This window comes from Rhineura floridana, chromosome 4 (assembly GCF_030035675.1).
Source record: "Rhineura floridana isolate rRhiFlo1 chromosome 4, rRhiFlo1.hap2, whole genome shotgun sequence".
Lineage (NCBI taxonomy): Eukaryota > Metazoa > Chordata > Lepidosauria > Squamata > Rhineuridae > Rhineura > Rhineura floridana.
The window spans coordinates 199,606,561-199,625,432 of record NC_084483.1 but is presented as its reverse complement, the minus strand read 5'-3'; positions in this window follow the sequence as shown (position 1 = coordinate 199,625,432).

Here is an 18,872-nt window from a genome sequence, read left to right as displayed (position 1 = left end):
TCTCCTCCCATCCCACTCCCCTACAGTTTCCCTCCTCCTCCCCTTCCTGCTCTCTTCCTCCCCTCCCTCCCTCTTCCCCCTCCTTGTCCCTCCCCCAGATCAGTTTCACTTATCCTAAACATGACTGCACAGGAGTAAATCCCACTGAACTCAAAAAGCATGCAAATGATCAAACCTGCTCTCCTCTCCTCCTCCCTCCTGTCCCCTCCCTCTTGCCCCTTCCCTCCCCCTTCCTTTGCCCCTCCCTCCCTCCCTCTCCTTCCCCCTCCCCTTCCAATCCCCTTCTCTCCCTCCTCCTCCCCCATGGTCAGGTTTACCTATCTTAAGCATGATCGCACAGAAGTAAATCCCGCTTAACTCACTAAGCATGCAAATGATCAAACCTGTCCTCTCTTCCTCCTCCCTCCCATCACCTCCCTTTTGCACCTTCCATCCTCCTTCCTTTGCCCCTCCCCTTCCAATTCCCTCCTTACCCCTCCTCCTCCTCCTGGTCCCCTCTCCTCCCGCTCCCCTCCTCCTCCCCCATGGTCAGTTTTACCTGTCCTAACCATGATTTCATGGGACTAAATCCCATTGAACTGAATAAGCATGCAAATGATCAGACCCACTTTCCCCATCCTTCCCCTTTCCTCTCCTTTTTCCTCCTTTACTCCTCCCTTCCTCTCTTCCTTCTTTCTCCTCCTCTGCCCACTCCAGCCCTTATTCTTTGCCTCTTCTCCTCCCTCCCCATGGTCAGTTTTACATATGCTAAGCATGATTGCATGGGAGTAAATCCCACTGAACTCAACAAGCATGCAAATAATCAAACTTGCCCTCCTCCTCCCCTCCCCTTCCTACCTGCTCCCACCCCTCCTCCCCTCTACCCTTCCTTCTCCTCCCGTCCCCATCCCCTGTGGTCAGTTTCACCTATCCTAAGCATGATTGCAGAGGAGTAAATCCCATTAATGCAATAAGGATGCAAATGATCAATCCATTCTCAGCAAACTTGCACAGGATCACATTTCTTTCCTCCTGGATTAAAAAGCAGAGAAATTTACTAATAGGCAAAAAACAAACAAAAAAACCCTTGTGGTTTAAGAACGTACCTATAGCCAACAGATACTTCTATCAAAATTTAAAAAGCAGGGAAATTACGCAGCTATAGTGAATGCATCAGGGGAGCCTCCACTCTGAGATAGTTTACTATCCTACAAATTTGTAAAATGCAAATACAATTTGGGTTGGTCTTTCACAGTCCAATCCACTTTCTGTGTAGCTTGGAAGAATTTGGTAACTGAAGCAAAGAATTTGATTCGGTTTGAATTTCAGGTCGAAGCTATCAAATGTGCTGTTTCTGAAACAATACTGAGAACCGAAACAGAGTCATTCTTTGAAATTCGCATATATTTGAATTTTGGGATGCGTCCACCAACCAAATGATGTTTACAAAAATGCAAATGTTAGGGGAAAATGCACATATAAATTAAAATACGAGTGAAAATAAATGCAAAAATTATATTGCAAAAAGACTGCTTGCAAAAATGTGTACTTTTGTCGAAATTGCCTAAAAATTTGTTTGGTAGGAGAAATTCACACTAAAATGCTGGAGAATTTACACAAGGATTTTTTTAAAGTGGTATTGAAATGTGGAGAACTGAATTTAAGACTGAAAAAATGAGAAACTAAGAGAATCAAAACTGACAAATCTTTCCATCCATAGATCCATTTTGATTTTCCCTAAGAGACTAGAATTTTTTTTGGGGGGGCGAGCCATTTTAATTAACCTATATATTTATTCACTTTTTCCAATCCTGTTCAGTACCATTGTTTCTGCTAGTTGGTCATCGCACAGGTGATCTAACTCAATCAGAGATCACACAGTCAGTGGGATGACATCCCTGTGCTACGTAGCTGACTTGATGATGATGCCACTGAGAGCAGTTGATAGGCAGGACAACATGAAAAGATGAGAAAATATTTTTCCAAGAGGTGCCTACCCCCCACAAAAAATAAACAAAACTGAGAGCACTGCTGAAAAGGCTTGCAAGAATTTGTATGACATCTTAGTGCAGCTCTAGGTTTCCCCAAACTACAAGGCAGCTTGGACTCCAGAGGTTATTAGGGATGTGCTAGAGTTCAGCCCAATTTGAATTTGATACGAAATTTTCCACAATTCACTTATTCTCTGTTGTTGCGGATCAGGGTTTTACGTAGTGATTTTCCACAGTTATTTTAGAAAATGGATTTTTTTTTTTAAAAAAAGATCAGACTCTAAAATATCAATATTACAAATGATAATTTTATCAATATTTTCCTTTAAAATTATCAATATTAATATCAAAAAAATTGTGAGGGGAAAAAAACCCACAGATCAGTAAAAGCAGTGGCTAGTGGACAAAGAATGAACCTGAATCAAAACTGGCCCATTAGGTAGATGGAATGCTTTTGAACTCACGTAACCACTGGATCTCATCCCTGAGGTTACAAAAGGGATCAGGATCATGCTCAACATCAGGCATAGAGAATATTAGGCCCATATTAGGCCAACTATGGGTTCCAATTCGGCCCACAAGGCTGTTTATCCCCAGCCATGCCCCTCTGCCCCATCCCTGATGTCAGATGGCATCAGGGGTTGTGCAGATTAAGCCGTTTCTGCAAAGGAACAATTGGGAGGCCAAGGTTGTGCTCTTGATGGTTCCTCTGCAAGCAGGGCTTGCAGGAGCGTCTTTTAAATTTGGTGCCAAATGTAAGCACTGCTCAGATTGATTCCACTGTAGAGGCTAGGGCTGCAAAGGATGGATCCAGAGTGCACTCAAAGTGCTCTCCTGATTCTACCTTTGAAGTTGCATCACCTGACATCATATTATGTCAGGTGACTGACAGGTGGTAGGCCCCATCCACTTGTCAAAAAGTGGCCCACAGAGGGTGGGCCAGGTCTGGAATTGTCCCACTAGCTGAATTCAGTTCTTCATCCCTGCTGTGTCCCATTTTCATGTTGTGAGTCTCCTCAGAGTGTTTCTGTGTGCAATCAAGGCATAAATCATTAAACTCCTTATCCGCCCATTTAGCTGTAATTAAGCATAAAGATCTCTGCCCCGAAACTGGCAAAACTCCACACGCTAATCCAAACCTTCTTTGCACCAGGCAGACTGGCGGTTGTAAAATTTATAGTCGTTGCTCCACCTACTTTATGCCTGTGGCTCTTCCCACCGTTGGCAGATGGCCCTCGGAAGGTTGCCAAGCAGGGAATGTGGCCCTCAGGCTGAAAAAAGTCCCCCATGCCCAGTATACAGGCTGCGTTTTGGCCTGGCTTGAGAGTGGGAGAGAAAACTTCTGAGATCCCTCTCTCTTTGGGTGCCTCACAGCCTCCTAATTGCACTCTCAAACAGAGTGTAATTTTTGTAATTAACATGGTGGTCATGGAGGGCAGACAAAGCTTGCTCTATGCTAATTGCAAGCCGGAGTCACAAATGTGGAAATTCAAGGCTACTGGGGCAGAATGCCATTTCCATGAAGGGTTTTCAAAGCTTCTTCTTCACAGACTCTGGCACATTGTGAGTTATCATGAGAGCTTAGTGGCATTCCTTTTTTAAACATGTGGCATTTCTGTATGAAGGTTTTTTTACCTGGTAACTTGGGAGGGGGGATTTACAAAAGACCGTCATTAGCTCCCTGTTCACCTGATTGCAAACGGAAGAACTGCGACACTCTGTCTCCGCTGACGTCCATGCTTCAGAGCCAAAGAAATGTGTGTTTTGGAATAAAACATACAGCGTACGATGAAGGAACTGTGTAACAGAAAGGTGGGGAAGAGAAAAGGGAATCAAAATTGTCACATGAGAAAGCCTCATTTGTACATGGCCCTTTCTCTAAGGACCCCAAAGTGGCATAAATAGGTCTCCCCACAATTATCCTCACACCAACCCTGTAAATTGGCTAGGCTGAGAAATTGGCTGGCTAAAGGGTACATGGCAATTGTGGCTGGTGGGGTGGCACAGACAGGTGCCAACATCAAGTGTCACTGCCAGGTCCTGAGTGGGACAGCGGCGAGGAGCAGGGAGTTCAGCACAGTGTGGACAGTGGCGGCTGGTAGCTCCCTGTTAGTGGGGCAGCGGAATCCACTCCAGGTTTTTGTCCAAATTTTCAAGGAGATGTCCAAGGTGGTGAAGCTACTAAAACTAAAACCTAGATGAAAACCTGGAGCGGATTCCACGGCCCCACTGGCATGAAGCGTGGGCATAGCAGCAGAGCCAAAATGACGCTCCTGCCACCACACTTACACAGAGCTGAGGTCCCCGCACCACACCCTTCATCTCTCAGTAACTGGCAGCAACGTTTGGCATTGGGAAGGCAGGTGAGCAACACCTCTCCGCCGATCACGCCTGCTACCCAGCGAGCTTCTTGGTCCCCCCCAAACTCATTTTCAGGCCGAGCAGGCCCCTGGCTGTGCATCCTCAATATTTCTCAATAATGCCATTTTGGCACCAGCCTTGTCAGCACTCAGCCGCCTGAGATCGCTAATAGATGGAAGAACACTGTGTGGAATCTCTAGAATCTGAGTCCATCCTTAAGATTGGAACTGATCGTCTCCGGTGGGGGATTTTGAGTAGCCATTTGGAGAAGAAGGTATTCTCCCCACACAACTTCTGGGTTATTTTGTGTAGGAAAGTAAGAGGAGTGGGTGTGGATGGGGGAGTTGACAAGACAAAGACAGAGGGAAATACTCTCTTCCTGGTTTTTCCTCGGGAAGAGCGTCTCTTTTTCTTTTCCGCTTGCCCAATTGGTTATGCAACCAGACAGTTTACATATGTGATCCTTCGTATTTAGAAAATTAATAGTGTTTTCTGGCTCCAAATCACAGCTTGTGGCACTCTGCAGGCCACAGGAAACTTGGCCAGCGTTATCGGCAAACAGCCGTTAGAAAATTAACCCTTGGTGGCGGAGGAGCCAAAGGTAGCCGAGCGGGGGCCTTGGGAAGCAGCAGCCTGTAGCTTTCAGGTGCACCTACATATGTTCAGCAGTGTAACAGGGAAGGCAGTCCTCCCCCTCGAGAGCCCCTCTCAGGCATGTTTGTACTTGGATCCTGCGGAGAGGGCACGGCCATATCACTTGGCAGCCAAAGCGACCAATATGCCAGGATTTTCATTAGAGCAGCAGAGAAACGCAGAGGAGTAATTAGGAAGCAAAGCGGTTCAGATCTCAAACTCTCTACCTGATTACGATGCATGCTATGTTGCTCATTTGGTTTTCTTTGGTGGTGGTATTTTTTTAAAAAAACAACAATACACACACACCATTTTCCACTAGTACTGTGTCGAAACTTGTCCTCCGGGTTTTTTTGAAATCCATAGGAATGTAGGAAGCTGCCTTACACTGAGTCAGACTATCGGCCTCTCTAGCTCAGTATTGCCAGCCCTGGCAGGCAGTGGCAGTTCAGGATTTCAGACACGGTTCTCGCCCAACCCACCTGGAGATCCTGGGGGTTGAACCTGGAAGATTCTGCGTGCAAAGCAAGTGCTCTGCCACTCAGCTGTGGCTAGGGATGGAAAGATCTGTCAATTTCGCTTCTCTCAGTTTCTCACTTTCCTAATGTTAAAGTCAGTTCTCTACATTTCTGCAGCAAACTGAGAATTTTGAGCAGGCACACAGATCACCTGGTCAGTTTTCCACGCTATGGTGAGATATACCGCATTTGTATTTACGTTACAGCAATTCTTTCTAAATGCGCATCCAGGGGTGTAGTCGTCCAGGTCGTAGACCCTTTACTATTTGGGGAGCAGAGTCCCTATGTCTCCAGCATCCTATGAGCCAATCAGCATGAAAGGAGAGTGTGTTAGCTGCTGAGAAGAGTCTTCTAAGTTGTGTCCTTGTCCTTTCCTTCTGATTGGAGCCAATCAGGAGCTCCCGTTGGTTCCTACTTCAAAAAGCCGAGTTATGGAGAGTGAGAAGTCTGTAAATGCTGAAGAGACAGTGAATCCTGATGATGGCATCCCGTCTACATCATCAAAGAGATTGGTAGCAGCAGGAGATAAACGTGCAGACACTGAATTCAGAAATTCAAGCAATATCTTTTACAGTGAGAAAGGACAGTAAAAAGGTGACAGAGAAGCAGAAAGCAATATTCAAGCCTGGCCAAATTATTCTATAATCTTAGAAGGGGACGTGGCTGTGAATATTATGAAGTGTTCCTGTATTTCTGAATTTGCCACTACACTACTGACTGAAGCATGGGCAGGCAAGGGTGCTGGCTACTGAGCACATGAGCGGCTTTGTTTTTAAGGGAAGTTCTTCATTTTATCTTTTTTTTTTTAGAAACTTTCTTTACTGATCTCTGTAAAAGTAAGAATACTTTCATTTATTTTCTTTGTTTAAAAAAAACAAACAGCAGCCAGACACTCAGTAAGGTGCCTCCCCACCTTCTCATGCTTCCTGGGAAGCCCAGCTGAGGATGTCTGGGGAAAACGGGATCACTCAGGGAGGCTGCAGGGTGCAGGCCACTGGAGAGATGATCTGAAAATAAGGCAAGCACACCCGACTCATGAGAATATCCCTGAATTGGGGAAGGGGCACAACTCAGCACCAGAGCATGTGCCTTGCATGCAGGGCCCCATGTTCAGTCCTTAGCATCTCCAAGCAGGGCTGTCAATGTCCTCTGCAGACTGATGTGGAAATGTGAAGCACTGGATTCTTGGTGGTTTCCCATGCCCTTGTGGTTCAGTTTGCCTTTGCCAGGGACTGAGCGTTTAATGTGACAGCCTCTGCCCTGTGGAACTACCTGCCAGTAGAGGTTTGGCAGGAACCATTTCTCCTTTCTTTCATGCATCTTGTGAAATGATACTGTTTAGACAGGCCTTTTATTTTTATTCTTATGCTTTTAACCAATCTGTATTGATGTTTTAAATGATGTTTTTATGGTTATTTTTTTTACCAATTTTATTTTTAAATGTTGTACTCTGCCTTGACATATTCCTATGAAAGTGCGGGTTATAATACGTAAATGTATAAATACATAAAATGGAAAGGAAACCACAGCGGACAGATTCGTCCATCCCTAGTTGGGAGAAACCATGCTTACAAAGGTCCATAGACAGGCGATCTAATCTGCATGTCTGTGTTGCAATCTGAGCATGATCCAAAAAGTGGAACAAACCAAAATCCTCCCTCATCCTTACACGGCTACTGGGACCTGGCACCTTGGCTGACCCTTGAGCAGAGCAGCCCATTGTCTGTCCAACCCACTGCTTGAATTTTGATAGGCTTTTGACGATATGGCCATAATACCAAAAAGATTTCTGCAGCGCTACACACAAATGGGCAGACAACACATGCACATGATCTACAGTCCTTCCACATGATCTACAATCTTTACAACAACTTGGCTCTAAGATGCACTGGTTAGGCCTCATCTTGAATACTGCATCCAGTTCTGGACACCGCACTTCAAGAAGGATGCAGACAAACTGGAACAGGTTCAGAGGAGGGCAACAAGGATGATCTGGGGACTGGAAACAAAGCCCTATGAGGAGAGACTGAAAGAACTGGGCATGTTTAGCCTGGAGAAGAGAAGACTGAGGAGAGATATGATAGCACTCTTCAAGTACATGAAAGGTTGCCACGCAGAAGAGGGCTGGGATCTCTTCTCGATCGTCCCAGAGCGCAGGACACGGAGTAATGGGCTCACGTTGCAGGAAGCCAGATTTTGACTGAACATCAGGAAAAACTTCCTAACAGAGCACTACGACAATGAAGAGTGAACTTAAACTTGGGAATGTCATTATTACTGTTGTTGGCATCTAAAATTATCCCTTTGAGCAAATGAGCAGGAGTCCTGGCAATAGCAGAATGAATGGAATGCAGCACTATGGACTGTACTAGGTTCAGTCCCCAACATCTACGGGTAGGCTTGGGAGAGATTGCTGTCTGAAACCCTGGACAGCTGATGCCAGTCAGTGTAGACAATATTGAGCAATATGGACCAGTGATCTGACTTCAGTCTAAGGCATCTTCCCAGGTTCCTATGTTCCTTCCTGCCTGGGCAGCAATAAGGCAGCTTTCATATATAGGCACTTTACTCCAGCACTCGCCCACACTGGTGCTGTTAACTGCTGAAACAATTACACATCACACGCTGTACAACTGCGTTACATGAAGGCAAACAACCCTGGCAGCTCCTGGAATAAACTGTCACAGTACCCCATTATCGAGCAATAAATTAACACACGATAGCAGCTCTTTTTACACTCGTGTTTCTCCTGCAAGGGTGCCTGTTTTATGCTTCCTGTTTTTGCCGCACAAGATTTGGTTGCAGCTTCCCTCCTGCTTTGCTCGGCCCAAGCACTCCAGAATCTGAGCCGGGTTTGGCCGCACTTTTGGTTCACTGTGATTCTCTTCCCACGGTAACTGGCAAGGAGGTCAAGAGGTTGGGAGTTCCTCAAGTCCTCTCTAGCTGGATTCACAAGTGATGGATCATTCCTATTCCTGTTTAGGAAGATGCATGCTCCAAGTGACGGATGCACGTGCAACGATTGACTCTGGCTTCATGGGCCAAACTGGTGTTTGCTCAACTATTCTGAGTCTCTAGACAAGACAAGAAGCACCTGCAGGATTGAGCCCGCTTCCTCTTAGTCAGCGGGGCAGGAAGAAGGATTATCTTTGCATAGGGCCCGCAGAGGCTTTGATCCCTGATTCAACATGCGATAGGGAGGGGGAAAGGGAAGGAGGGGCTGCCATTCCTCCTCCCTCCCCCTCCTGATTGCATTTGGGAGGAAAGAAGGCAACTTGCTGTTGTTACACTGATGTTCATTTGCCAAAGATAGCAAAAAAAATAAAGGGCTCATATTAAAGCAAACGTTGTTCAAAGTCTTGGTTTCCGCCAAGGACTAAAAACATGGCTGTTTCAGCGGGCATACAGAACCCCTGGTTAATTTTAATTCTACAGTGTACAGATGTGGGTAAATTGAATATGTTATAATTGTATTTATATGTGTATTTTAAATTTTAATTATGTACGCTGCCTAGAGTGGCTGTTCATTCAGCCAGATAGGCGGCCTAAAAATAAAATTTTATTATTATATTATTATTCCCCCTCCCAATCACATGTTTTAATCAGGATTTTAATGGAAGGGACTTACACAGGAGCATGAGCTAGGGTTGCCCGGTTTTCACCCAGAGACTTTGGTTTTTGGGGGTCCTCTCCAGGTCTCCAGCTGACTCACCTTAATCTCCAGACTCTTAGCTTTCATTTTTTAAAAAAATTAAGTTTCTAGGTTTTCTGGTTCAAAATATATAAACCAAAATGTCAGCCACCCCCCGCCACAACTTCTGTTAGTACCGGCTGCTCTAATCCCTACCCTTTCAGGTTTTTAGCCAATAAGTGAAGGGGTTTATTTATTTATTTATTAAATTTATATACCGCCCGACTAGCAATAGCTAAACCTCATTTCAGGTTCTGAGAACAGTTTCCTTTTCCTGTTTGTCTCACATCAGGAATTCAATAAATATATAGCTTTCAGCAGCATAAAGAGTATTTTCTCTGTATAGGATTGGGACTTGCTTCTGATTAAACATGCATAGGATTGCACTACAACAAGATCACAGCAGGATCTTGGTAGGCATAAAAGTGTACATGCAAGGTTTTTTTAATTACTTGCAAAAATGGTATATTATATTTTTTATCTTTCAAATAATTTTTGAACAGATGTTTTAAAAAGTGTACATGCTGCAGTGTTTTACTTTTCTAATTAAGGAGTCAAACAAGTTTAAATTTTACTGGATTGTTGAAGAGGGCAGCTTATTTGTCTTATTCATAATCTGTTTTGAAAATCTTCCTGATATGATTTTTCTCTGGGAGTAAAGCTGCAATGCTAATTCCACATACCTGGGAGGTAACCCCATTGAATTCAGTAGGACTTACTTTTGAGTAGACATGGTTAGGATTGTGCTGAAAATCAATGGGACTTTTTAGTGAACATAGAAGAGGATTGTGTTGTAAAGGCTTACTTAGGTGTCACTGCTTTAGGTGTCACTGCTTTTATTTGGCAGGAGACTAATATTTTAAAAAAATGTTCTGCAATGGCTAACTGGTTTTGACAATGGCCAACTGGTTTTGACAGGGTGTATGTATTTTTACATCTCCAGTGTGTGTGTATATGGAATATTTCCAACAACCCTGTGAGGTAGGATTGGAAAACAAGGCAGCTCACAAGAAATAAATCCCTTTAAAATCCAATAACCATAAAACAGTTGCAAAACAGCTTAAAGTGACATGATTCTGAATTTTGGAATGGGCGAATGAAGTTCCTTATCATTGAATTGTAGTCCCATGCATGCTTCCCTGTCTGAATAAGCCCTATTGAATACATTGGAACTTGCTTCTAAGTAAACATGCATAGGATTGCACTATAAATATCTTTACAGGTTGTGTAAATAATAAACATCTTTGGCATGCATGATTCTATAAATGTTTCTTCATACTATGTCTTGATCAGCAGGGCTGGTTCTGAAGGGCGGCCAGGTGGGGCACTGACCGACGGCCCCTGGAGCTACGGGGGGGGCCCTCTGCTCCCCTTCCATGATCCGTGGCAGCAGCCACAGATTGCAGGGCAGGAGCTTCCGCCTGCCCCCCATTCCCTTGCCCCACCTACCTCTCTCCTGCCTTTTAGCATTGCCCTTAATGAAGATGGCAGCCTAGGTTTCCCTAAGGTACTGAAGCCCCTGCCGCCATCTTGGTTGATGGCAGAGATGCGTGCACGTAGCACGCATGTGTGCCATCAACAAAGATGACGGTGGAGGCTTCATCCCCTTAGGAAAACTGTGGCTGCCATCTTGGTTAATGGTAATGCTAAAAGGCAGGAGACAGGTAGGTGGGGGGAATGCGGGGATAGTTAGGTGGGGGCGTGGGAGGCAAACTGATGCCCAAGGCCCCCGGCATGCCTGGGGCTGGCCCTGTTGATCAGTATCTGATTTCACACTATGGCTGTAAATTATTATTTACAGATTATTATTTCATCTACATTTTAAGTGTGTTCTTCTTCCTTGGGGTGGTCATGGTCCCCCTCTGTTGTTTTCACCCTGAGGGGCTGATTAGGCTGAGAGATGGTGTGTAGCCCATACACGCAGTACACTTTGTAGTTTATTTCCATTTTAAAATTTAATTAAAATGATATATATGTAGGCAAATTTTATGAAGTAATGGAGATCCACATAATACATTTAAAGCACATCCAACTCGCATTTAAAGCACATGACTTCCCCTATTCTAAATAATCCTGGGAAGTGTAGTTTTCCCTCACAGTTATAAGTTCCCACCACCCTTAACAAACTACAGTTCCCAGGATTCTGTAGTGGGATTCATGTGCTTCAATGGAGGAGGGTTTTTAATGTTGGCTGCTATTGTTGTTGTTTGGCTGTATTTTAATTTGTTTGTTTGTTTGTCTGTCTGTTGTTGTGTGAATGAGATTGAGTGAATGTGTGTGTGTGTTTGTGTTTATGCTGTTTAAGTGTTTTGCTGTGTTAGATTTATTTTAAGATGTGCCTGGGAGAACATGCCTTGGGCCTCTCAAGGAGATTTTCGGGGGCCCCAATTAAGGTTGTGACGGGTAATGGGAGGTATGGCGTTGGGAGGAGAACGTGCCAGGTAAGGGGAACTCGTCCCAGACAAGTTGTGTCTGTGCCTTGTTCCGGTTCTCCTCGTATCCACAGGACTGTTGGTTGTACTGTCAGCCAGCTCTCGGATCTCCAGGTGCTGCTTTTAAATGCTAGGTCGGTCGTTAATAAACCCCCCCCTTATCCACAATTTGATTGTGGAGAAGGGTGCCGACCTTGCGTGCATTACCGAAACCTGGGTGGGTGAGCAGGGAGGAGTTGCTCTTTCCCAGCTTTGCCCACCTGGGTATTCGGTGCAGCACTGTGGTAGATCTGAGGGCCGGGGAGGCGGGGTTGCTGTGGTCTATCGGAGTTCTTTCTCTCTCACCAAGCACCCTGTCCAGACGGCAACTGGTTTGGAGTGTCTTCATCTTGTGCTGGGCCAAGGAGACAGATTGGGAATACTATTGGTGTACCGCCCACCTTGCTGCCCAATGGCTTCCCTAGCTGAGCTGACGGAGATAGTCTCGGAGGTATTGTTGAGATCCCCCAGACTGGTGGTACTGGGGGATGTCAACATTCATACCGAGGCTGTCTTGTTCGGGGCGTCTCAGGACTTCATGGCCTCCATGACAACCATGGGGCTGTCTCAAGTTGCTACTGGCCCGACGCATGTATCAGGACATACTCTTGATTTGATCTTCGCCACTGGTCATGGAGATGGTGATCTGAGGGTGGGGTATTTTTCATCTACTCCATTGTCATGGACAGATCACCGCTTGCTGAACTTTAGACTCATGACAGCCCTTTCCCTCTGCAGAGGTGGGGGACCTATTAAGTTGGTCCGCTCCCGGAGGCTTATGGATCCTGTTGCTTTCCAGAGCGCTCTGGGAGTTTTTCCGGCTGATAGCACTGGCGCTCCTGTCGAGGCCATGGTCGATCTGTGGAATGCGGAGATGACCCAGGCCATTGACATGATCGCTCCCGCGCACCCCCTTCGGTGCAGAACTCAAACAGCACTGTGGTATACCCCGGAGCTGAGAGTGATGAAGCAAGAGAGAAGGAGGCTAGAGTGCAGGTGGAGGTGAACTCCTGACGGATGTAGTCATTCTTTGGTGAGTGCTTCCACTAAGTTGTATGTAAAAGCGGTTAAGGCGGCAAAAAAGTCATATTTTGCTGCCACCATCAGATCATCTCTTTGCCGCCCAGCGGAGCTTTTTAGGGTGGTACGAGGGCTTTTACATTCTGGCCCTCCTGATACTAAGGAAACATCGGAAGCCCGCTGCAACGAATTTGCGGAGCACTTCCAGGACAAGATTGCTTGCATCCGTCGGGACTTAGACTCTGATGTTATGACAGATGACTCCATTGAAGTGTCCAGAGCGCGGTCTTGTCCTTCATTGTTGGATGAGTTTCAGTTGGTGCAGCTCAAGGAAGTGGACAAGGTGCTTGGAATGGTGCGGGCGACCACGTCTGCCCTTGATCCTTGCCCATCTTGGCTGGTGAAGGCCGGCAGGGCTGTAACCACCGGCTGGGCCAAAGAGGTGATAAACGTCTCCTTGAGAGAGGGAGTAGTCCCTGGTAGTCTCAAGGAGGCAGTAGTGAGACCTCTTCTAAAGAAACCTTCTTTGGACCCAGATATTTTGAACAACTATAGACCGGTGGCGAATGTCCCTTTTTTGGGCAAGGGTGGTCGCCGGCCAGCTCCAAACGCTCTTGGATGAAACCGATTATCTGGATCCATTTCAATCCGGTTTTAGGCCCGGTTTTGGTACTGAAACAGCCTTGGTCGCCCTGTATGATGACCTTTGTCGGGAGAGGGACAGGGGGAGTGTGACTCTGTTGATTCTCCTTGATCTCTCAGCGGCGTTTGATATCATCAACCATGGTATCCTTCTGGGGAGGCTCACAGAGTTGGGAGTTGGGGGCACTGCTTGGCAGTGGCTCTGCTCCTACTTAACGGATCGTCGCCAGAAGGTAGTGCTTGGGGAACATTGCTCGACACCCTGGACTCTCCATTGTGGAGTCCCTCAGGGGTCGGTCTTGTCCCCCATGCTCTTTAACATCTACATGCAGCCTATGGGTGCGGTCATCAGGAGTTTTGGAGTGCGTTGCCATCAGTATGCTGATGACACGCAACTCTACTTCTCCTTTTCACCTTCTTCAGGTGAGGCTGTTGATGTGCTGAACCGTTGCCTGACCACGATAATGGACTGGATGAGAGCTAGTGTCATGGCCCCGTCAGAGGACTCCTCAGATGAGGACGACTCGGGAGTAACTGCAGCAGACCCAGGAGCAGCAGACTCAGAAGGAGACATGGAGGAGCCTCCTGAGAATTCAGCTCCTTCTCCCCCTCAGCTGCAGAGCACCCCAGATACAGCAGAGTCCCTGCAGCCAGACACAGACAGTGAACAGGATACTCCCCCCTCACCTGCAGAACGTAGACAGCAGAAGGTCAGGCAGAAGAGAGGCAGGCCTGTCTCCTTAAGGCCCAAATGCTGAGGGCTCACACCTGCTGTCCATCCTGCTCTTTATAAGGCACCCCTTGGCTGCAGCTTGTTGCTGACTGCAACGTCAGGCGTGGCTTTGTGTAGACCTAGTTTCCCTGCAGCATCTCTTGGACTGACCTCCTTGGCAATTGATCCCGGACCTCCACTGACCTCGCTTCTGGACTTCTGACTCGGCAAGTACGCTTCGGATAGGCCTGGCAGATTTACAACCCGAATGCTGGCTAAGGACTTTCCTTCCCTGCCAAAGACCCAGGAATTTCCAGCCTCCCCTTACACTGCTGAGGCAGTGTAGAGCTGACAGCTAATAAACTGAAACTTAATCCAGACAAGACTGAGACAATGTTGGTGAGCTCTTAACCAGCCCAGATGGTGGATGTTCATCCTGTTCTAGATGGGGTTACACTCACCTTGTCGCTTGAGGCTCAAGTGGCCTCGGTGGCACGGAATGCGTTTTACCATCTTCGCTTAGTAGCCCAACTACGCCTCTATCTGGACAGTGACGATCTCGCCTCAGTTGTTCACGCTCTGGTAACCTCTAGACTGGACTACTGTATTGCGCTCTACGTAGGGCTGCCCTTGAAGACCGTTCAGAAATTTCAGCTAGTGCAAAATGCGGCAGCCAGGTTGTTGACGAGGACGCGCTGGTCTGCGCATATAACACCTGTCCTGGCCCGTTTGCACTGGCTACCTATTTGTTTCCGAGCCAGATTCAAGGTGCTGGTTTTGACCTATAAAGCCTTACACGGTGTGGGACCACAATACCTTGTGGAACGCCTCTCCCGCTATGAACCTACCCGTTCACTTCATTCAGTATCCAAGGTCCTCCTCCGGGTACCAACTCATCAGGATGCCCGGAGGATTGTTATTAGATCTAGGGCCTTTTCTGTGGTGGCCCCCGAACTGTGGAACAGCCTATCTGAGGAGATACGCCTGGCGCCTTCGGTACTTTCTTTTAGGCGCCAGGTTAAGACCTGGCTATACTCCCAGGCATTTTAATGTTCAATGTGTTTCATTTAATGTTTTTCGTTTAACTTGTTGCTGATTTTATTGTAATTTTATTGTAATATTGTATTTTAATCTTGTTTTGTTCACCGCCCAGAGAGCTACTCGCTATGGGCGGTTTAAAAATGAAATAAATAAATAAATAAATGTATGTTGAATGTGCTTTAAAGGCATGGTGTGGATCTGCCCTGATATGCTGTGCATTCATTAGTGAATTCAAAATAACAATTTTAAAAGATATGTTTTTAAACAGGGCTGTACCTCAGTGGTAGGTCCAAAATTCAATCTCTGGAAGAGACTATTGCCTGGAATCCTGGAGAGCCAATGCTAGTCCATGTCATTAATGCTGAGCTAGATGGTACCAAATGGCCTGACTCCAAAATCTTATATATTTATTTTATTTACAACATTTATATACTGCTTTATTGTAAAAAAAGAAAACCTCAGAAGGAATTAAAACAATGAAATTTTTGGCAAAAACAGTTTAAAACAGTATTTACAAACATTCAAAATAATAAAACCAACAATGAGTTAAAAACAGACATAAAAAACAGAATAGCTTCTACAAGCCTGGGTAGCCTTGCCTAAACAAAAATGTGTTTAGCAGGTGCCAAAATGAGTATAATGAAGGTGCCTGCCTCATGTCAATAGGTAGGGAGTTCCAAAGCGTAGGCACTGCCGTACTAAAGGATCGATTTCATACAAGAGCAGTTTAATTATATATCGAGAAGCTGTAATGTAGTGGCAAATTCAGTAGTACAGGGTCCCTTCATGATAGTCACCCTTTTTGCTGCTGAGTTGAGAATTAGATCCTTGTTAATGCCTTCCCCCACAACAACAGATGTCCCTAGGAGACAATAAACATGGAAGGGGAGAGTGTTACCTACTGAAAAGAGTGGCTGACTTACCTCCTTTCGCTCTGGCTCCAATCAGCAAGAAAAGACAAGGACGCATGTTAGAAGACTCTTCTCAGTGACTAACACACTCCTCTTTCATGCTGATTGGCATGTAGGGCACCCTGATGGACCCTGCTCCCAAAAAAGTAAAAGGTCTAAGACCCCTCAAGACTGTGGAGAACTACCCCCCTGTGGAGAAGCCTAGGTACTGAACCACCAAACACAGGCAGAAAACACCTGGGAACAGAGAGAGCAAGCAATAATTCTTTTCTATTACAGAGATTTTATATTCTGCTAGAATGAACAGATTAAGATCTCCTTTGGAAAACAAATCAGACTGGCCTCCCCTTGAACTGCCAGGCCCTTCCTCCAGTGTATTAGGCTCTTAGTAGGTATGGGTGAATCTAGCAATTTAGGGTTCTCTCGTTTTCAAACTTGTTCATTTCTTCACATTTCCATATCAGTTTACATAAATAAAAAAAGCCCTCATGAAAGTTCATTCAGCATTTTAGTGCAACTTTCTCCTAACATACACATTTTCGTACACAATTTTGCTCGATACATGTATTTTTGCAAAGCAATTTTCCCTAATGTAATGCGTGTTATTTTCATGAATATATGCATTTTTATGCGCGTGTCACTATATGCATTTTTATTACTTTGCTGGAGAACTGCATTGCAAAATTCAGAGAACTGCAAATTTCTAAAGATGGCTGGGGTTTGGTTCACATACCATTTTGGAAAGTGCAAGTTAGGTAGGTTCACATATAATGTGAGCTGAATTGATTTTCACCCCTATCTCTGGGGTGAAAGTCCTGGCATGCTGATACCTACAGGACCTTGACTTACCCAGCCTGCCTATCACATATGTATCTTGTGCATACTTGCTCATGTAAGTTCAAGGTGCTGGTTTTGGTGCATAAAGCCCTCTGCAGCTTGGGGCCAGTATATACCCAGTCGATCACTGTGGGGGCCTCCTGCAGATACCATCTTATCAGGAAATCCATACTGCACAACATGGGAAGCGGACCTTTAGTAGTGGCACCTACCCTTTGGAATTCCCCTCTTAAATATTAGACCGGCACCATCTCTGTTATCTTTTTGGCACCTACTGAAGATTTTCCTCTTTCAACAAGCCTTTTAAGTAGAGACCTTATCCTAGTAAGCGTCTGTGCTGGGCTCCTGCTGGGAGGAAGGACGGGATATAAATCAAATAATAAATAATAAATTTGTTTTTAAAAATGTTTTTAAGATCTTTTGTTGCTTGTTGCTTGCTGCCCTCGGCTCCTTTTGGAGGAAGCGTGGGATATAAATTTAATAAACTATTTATTTAATTAATTAATTTATATCCCACCCTTTCTCCCAGAAAGAGCACAATAAATAATTGTGGGTCTGGCAGCTTACCAACACAGTGGAAGGAAAGCAAAGGCATACTAAGAAGGGCCCAGAGAGAATATTTGGGAAGTAAATCAAATTCCTGCATTCCTGGGCATCAGTTCTTAGGGATTTTTTTTTTATATAATGTGCAAGTGAATCCCATATTCTTATTCAGGCACACCTTTAGCCTGCAGGTTGCATAATTCTGTTACTAACATTTCCACCTTTTGTCCAATTTAATCTATTTTAGAAAGGATCTCATTTTTGTCTGCTGTTCTTATCAGATTTTTCTTGTATTTTTTTGGGAGGGGGAAAGATTTTATTGTTTTTAAGTTGATGCCTTCAGAAATTCAGCTTCTGAGCTAGGAAGGCTGGAGATTGAAATATTCCAAATAAACACCTTTAAATAAATAAATTTTATGTCCATAAATAACGTTTGGATGGAATTGGCTTGCTATTCTGCATCTGTAAAAAATTTAGAAAAGCTACTACCCCCAGATTTATGTCATAGGACTGCGTCTGGAAAAATAATTCTGCTTGTGGAATGACGTGAGCTTGTACAATGGAACTTCCCCTCCCTGTCTTCCCCCCTTGCACCCCTGTACCCCTCTCCCCAAATCTTCTGTGGGTTTCCCCCCAACCTCTGGCATGGATGGGGGCAGGGAGAGGAAGGGGAAGTTTCATTGTGCCAGCAGAAGTTATTCTGTGAGCAGAAAGACTTGTTGAAAATGTCTGCGGCATGAAGACAGCAAACCAAGGAAAAAACCTTGACCAATCAAACCATAGTCTTGCATGCATTTAATGTACAATATGTAGTTTTTTGTTTTTTGTTTTAAATAGACTGATTATACAGGGAATCACACCTGTTTACTTCACCGTCTGTAAATTTCTTTGCTCTGGCATTAAATGAAAACATTTCTGCAAACTCTCTCTTTCCCTCCTCCCTTCCAGTATTATAATAAAAATAAAAAGAGGTAAATAACAGCTGATTCTTAATTACTCTTTTCTGGTTTAGTCTCTCTCTCTCTCTCTCTCACTCACTCACACACACACACACACACACACACACAAACAAATGCACTGAAATGAAGACTAGGGTAATTATAGGTGAAGCGTTTTCAATTAGCCTTTGTTAATGCTATTAATGCGATTAATAATGTATAGTAAAAAAAAGTCAGTGCATTTATCTAAATAATTTTTATGATACCCATTCAAGTGGCAATACACGAGCAATTTGAAAACATGGGCTGGAAAATGTGACTTGGGTCAGACCACAGAATAGAAGGGGAGGCTAGATACTTTCCAACTTGGGGGCCCAGGAAGGGGTCCCCTTTCCTTGAAATCATCATCATCCCATTAATTTCCAGTGTTCAAGCTGTGAGCACCACTGCATATAACAGCAAAAAATTGGGCACCATCTCTGGATGAGAAGGAGGTGTCAGCAGGATTGATTTGCAAAAGCAGAAACCTTCTACGGCAAACACTGTTTTACCTCTCAAACAGGGCTGGCACCAGGCATGACTGG